Below are 6000 nucleotides of genomic sequence, written 5' to 3'. Positions count from 1 at the left end.
AGAAAACACTTTAAAGGACATGGAAAGCCTGACAATAGGTTAATTTCATATGAAAGCCATACCCATGTCTTTCATAACACTGAAAGAATTTTTAAAATTAAACGTAAAAAAGTAAATACAATTCAAATATGTGTCTAGAAATGTAATAAACCTGTCTTTTTAGCTCACCTGTCACATAGTTCCTTTCTTGAACTGGCCAGATCCCATTATGGGTTCCAGAGTTATGGCCCCTGAAAAGGCCAAAATTATCTATTTTGACCTTGTCTGCACAATAACAGCTTTATTATGTCTCCCCCAGGAGACATATTGTTTTTGCCCTGTCCGTCCTTCCGTCCGTCCGTCCGTATGTCCGTACGTCACACTTCATTTCCGAGCAATAACTGGAGAACCATTTGACCTAGAACTTTCAAACTTCATAGGGTTGTAGGGCTGCTGGAGTAGACGACCCCTATTGTTTTTGGGGTCACTCCATCAAAGGTCAAGGTCACAGGGGCCTGAACATTGAAAACCATTTCCGATCAATAACTAGAGAACCACTTGACCCAGAGTGTTGAAACTTCATAGGATGATTGGTCATGAAGAGTAGACGACCCCTATTGATTTTGGGGTCACTCCGTCAAAGGTCAAGGTCACAAGGGCCTGAACATTGAAAACCATTTCCGATCAATAACTAGAGAACCACTTGACCCAGAATGTTGAAACTTCATAGGATGATTGGTCATGAAGAGTAGATGACCCCTATTGATTTTGGGGTCACTCCGTCAAAGGTCAAGGTCACAGGGGCCTGAACATTAAAAACCATTTCCGATCAATAACTAGAGAACCACTTGACCCAGAATGTTGAAACTTCATAGGATGATTGGTCATGAAGAGTAGATGACCCCTATTGATTTTTGGGTCACTCCATCAAAGGTCAAGGTCACAGGGGCTTGAACATTGAAAACCATTTCCAATCAATAACTAGAGAACCACTTGACCCAGAATGTTGAAACTTCATAGGATGATTGATCATGAAGAGTAGATGACCCCTATTGATTTTGGGGTCACTCCGTCAAAGGTCAAGGTCACAGGGGCCTGAACATTGAAAACCATTTCCAATCAATAACTAGAGAACCACCTGACCCAGAATGTTGAAACTTCATAGGATGATTGGTCATAAGGAGTAGATGACCCTTATTGATTAGGGGATCACTCCGTCAAAGGTCAAGGTCACAGGGGCCTGAACATTAAAAAACCATTTCCAATCAATAACTAGAGAACCACTTGACCCAGAATGTTGAAATTTTCATAGGATGATTGGTCATAAAGAGTAGATGACCCCTTTTGATTTTGGGGTCACTGTGAAAGGTCAAGGTCACAGGGGCCCGCACATTGAAAACCTTTCCGGTCAGTAACTTGAGAACCACTTGCCCCAGAATGATGAAACTTTGTAGGATGATTGGTCATGCAGAGTAGATGAACCCTAACGATTTTAGGGTCACTCTGTTAAAGGTCAAGGCCACAGGGGCCTGAACATGGAAAACCATTTCCAATCAATAACTTGAGAACCTCTTGACCCAAATGTTGAAACTTCAAGATGATTGTTCATGCAGAGTAAATGACCCTTATTGTTTTTGGGTCACTCCGTTAAAGGTCCAAGGTCACAGGGGCCTGAACATTGATAACCAGTTCCGATCAATAACTTGAGAACCACTTGACCCAGAATGTTGAAACTTCATAGGATGATTGAACATGCAGAGTAGATGACCCCTATTGATTTTGGGTCAGTCTATTAAGGTCAAGGTCACAGTGGCTGTTCATGTAAAATCATTTTTTGGAAATAACTTGAGAACCACTTGACCTACATGTTGAAACTTAATAGATGATTGGACATGCAGATACATGACCCCTATTTATTTTGAGGTCACTTGATCAAAGGTCAGGGTCACAGGAGCCTGAACAGTGACTTGAGAACCTAGGCCGAGTGTTGAAATTTAGCGGGATGACTGGACATGCCAAGTAGATGATCCCTATTGCAGCCAACCATCAGTGTCTCTTTGACTTTCGCTCCTGACCCCTATTGACTTCTTGCCTATAGGACTTTGCATTGGGGGAGACATGTGCTTTTTTACAAAAGCATTTTCTAGTTTATGATTTGATTTTTACAGAACTGGCACACAACTTGTATCACCACGAGATCTTGGTTCCTTTCTTGAACTGGCCAGATTCCATTATGGGTTCCAGAGTTATGGCCCCTTAAAGGGCCAGAATTAGCTATTTCGACCTTGTCTGCACAATAGCAGCTTCATTTATGATTTGAATTTAACCAAACTTGCACACAACTTGTATCACCATAAAATCTTGGTTCCTTTCTTAAACTGGCCAGATTCCATTATGGGTTCCAGAGTGATGGCCCCTCAAAGGGCCAAAATTAGCTATTTTGACTTTGTCTGCACAATAGCAGCTTCATTTATGATTTGAATTTAATCAAACTTGCACAAAACTTGTGTCACCATAAGATCTTGGTTCCTTTCTTGATCCTGCTAGATCCCACAATGGGTTCCAGAGTTATGGCCCCTGAAAGGGCCAAAATTAGCTATTTTGACCTTGTCTGCACAATAGCAGCTGCATTTATGATTTGATTTTAACCAAACTTGCACACAACTTGTATCACCACGAGATCTTGCTTCCTTTCTTAAACTGGCCAGATTTCATCATGGGTTCCAGAGTTATGGCCCCTTAAAGGTCCAAAATTGGCTATTTTGGCTTTTGCAGCCATATAGAGACTTCATTTATGGTTTTATTTGATACAAACTTCCAAAATATCTTCAACAACAATAAATCTTGGATTCCATGACAAATCAGATCCAATCGTAGGTTCCGGAGTTATTTTATATCTGATTACCTCCCCTGATTGTAATCAAAATGGATTTATATCAGTAAGTACTTATAGGACTTATTTGAAATTTCATTATTGTTATTAGTTGGACAGAGACAATCAGGGTAGATAACTATAGACTGGTTTTATGTCAAATTACCTCCATTTATTTTAAATTAAAATGGGTATATCTCCATAACTAATGAAGATACTGATCTGAAATTTCATTTATGTCATCAGATTTATTTGGCAGATCCTTTTTTTGTTCACTTACAATATTTATTTTTTTAATTACTTCCCTTTTACGTTACTATCAATAGCTTATTTTTAGTAACTTTTTAGCCCACCATCATCAGATGGTGGGCTATTCAAATCACTCTGCGTCGGTGGTCCGACGTCCTTCCGTCCGTCCGTCCGTCCATCCGTCCGTCCTTCCGTTAACAATTTCTCGTTATCGCATCTCCTCAGAAACTACCAGGGGCATTTTGACCAAACTTTGTCAGAATGATGTTTTGGTACTCTCGTTGTGTCCCCCTGAAAATCAGACTGGTTCAACAATTTTTTAGTGAGTTATGGCCCTTTGTTTATTTCTATAATTTACATAGATTTATATAGGGAAAAACTTTGAAAATCTTCTTGTCCAAAACCACAGAGCCTAGGGCTTTGATATTTGGTATGAAGCATCATCTAGTGGTCCTCTACCAAGATGATTCAAATTATTTCCCCGGGGTCTAATATGGCCCCGCCCCGGGGGTCACATGGTTTATATAGACTTATATAGGGAAAAAAATAGGGCCTAGGGCTTTGATATTTTGTATGTGACATCATCTAGTGGTCTTCTACTAAGATTTTCCAAATTATCCCCCTAGGGTCAAATATGGCCCCGCCCCGGGGGTCACATGGTTTACAGAGACTTATATAGGGAAAAACTTTGAATATCTCCTTGCCCAAACCACAAAACCTAGGGCTTTGATATTTGTTATGTAGCATCATCTAGTGGTTCTCTACCAAGTTTGGTCAAATTATCCCCCTAGGGTCAAATATGGCCCCGCCCTGGGGGTCACATGGTTCATATAGACTTATATAGGGAAAAGCTTTTAAATCTTCTTGTCAGTAACCTACAATATTCAAATTTGGACCACATGTATGGTTTTGAGGGGCCCAAGATGAATCTTGACATGAGTTGACTTGGTATTGACCTAGTGACCTACTTTCACATTTCTGTAGCTACAGCCTTCAAATTTGGACCATGTGCATAGTTTTGAGCACTGAAAAAACTTTGACCTTGACATTGACCTAGTGACCTACTTTCACATTTTTGAAGGTACAGGCTTCAAATTTTGACCACATGCATAGTTTTGTGTTCCGAAATGAAATTTGACCTTGATTTTGACCTAGTGACCTACTTTCACATTTCTGTAGCTACAGCCTTCAAATTTGGACCACGTGCATAGTTTTGTGTTCCGAAATGAAATTTGACCTTGATTTTGACCTAGTGACCTACTTTCACATTTCTGTAGCTACAGCCTTCAAATTTGGACCACGTGCATAGTTTTGAGCACTGAAAAAACTTTGACCTTGACATTGACCTAGTGACCTACTTTCACATTTTTGAAGGTACAGGCTTCAAATTTGGACCACATGCATAGTTCTGTGTTCCGAAATAAAATTTGACCTTGATTTTGACCTAGTGACCTACTTTCACATTTCTCGAGCTACAGCCTTCAAATTTGGACCATTTGCTTAGTTTTGTTTACCGAAATGAACTTTGATCTTAAGATTGACCTAGTGACCTACTTTCACATTTCTGTAGCTACAGGCTTCAAATTTAGACCACATGCATAGGATTGTGTACCAAAACAAACTTTGACATTGACCTAGTGACCTACTTTCACATTTCTCAAGCTACAGCCTTCAAATTTGGACCACTTGCATAGTTTTTTGTACCAAAATAAACTGTGACCTTAAGATTGACCTAGTGACCTACTTTCAAATTTCTCAAACTACAGCCTTCAAACTTGATGCACATGCATAGTTTTGTGTACAAAGAACTTTGTCCTTGAAATTGATCTAGTGACCTACTTTCACATTTTTCAAGCTACAGCTTTTGAATTTGGACCACATGCACAGTGTTGTGTACGGAAATGAAATTTGACCTTGAGCTCGTCAGTAAGTCTTGAAATTTGGAACACTCAGAAATGGCACATTGGTGGGCGCCAAGATCACTCTGTGATCTCTTGTTTATTATTGGCCGTAGGGGAAAACCGAGACCACTTTTCTGTGGTACAACATGGATGGTACCTCCAATTTTTAGGTGTATTTTGACATATCTATACCTTGTAAGAATTTTTTTTTCTTTTTGGTTAAGTTTGTTCCCTTTGTTGTTCCTGTCCTTTGGACTTTGATATTTTACTGAGAACCTTCTTGTCCTCAAGTGCAATGATAACAGGTGAGCGATATAGGGCCATCATGGCCCTCTTGTTGTTTTTTATTGCCATGGAAACAAAATGGCCACCATTTTGATCAAATATTTAAATGCTTATAACTTTTTAAGTCGCTTTTGAAAATTCTTTCACTTCTTTAAATGATTGAAGAAATTCCAGCAGATGGAATTAACATCAAAACAACATTGCCTTTCCCTTTAAACAACTTCTAATGATGCACCGCTTGATGGATCTTCATTAAACTTTGTGTGTAGCATCATTATAATAATGGTCCTCTTATAAGTTAGCTCAAATGAGCTAAAAATAAATTATTTCTCCTTATTAAATTTACTCATAACATTTTCATCTGGAGCATAACTCCAAAACTGAGAAGTCAGTTGGTCAAAAGTCAAGTTCACAAATTGAGCTCAAAGGTAAGTTTGATTATAGGCAGATAATGATGAGACGATGTACAGACTATAACAATGTACATTACGCCCCGCCACCCCCTCCCCCCTCTTTATTTTAGCTCACCTGAGCAATGCTCAGGTGAGTTTTTCTGATCGCTCGATGTCCGGCGTCCGTCGTCTGTCTGTCGTCTGTCGTCCGTCAACATTTAGCTTGTGTATGCGATAGAGGCTGTATTGCTCACCTGAGCAATGCTCAGGTGAGTTTTTCTGATTGCTTGATGTCTGTCGCGTCTGTCTTTCGTCTGTCGTC

The sequence above is a fragment of the Mercenaria mercenaria genome, chromosome 8 (assembly GCF_021730395.1).
Source record: "Mercenaria mercenaria strain notata chromosome 8, MADL_Memer_1, whole genome shotgun sequence".
In the NCBI taxonomy this organism is placed as follows: domain Eukaryota; kingdom Metazoa; phylum Mollusca; class Bivalvia; order Venerida; family Veneridae; genus Mercenaria; species Mercenaria mercenaria.
This window is presented reverse-complemented; position numbering follows the sequence as displayed.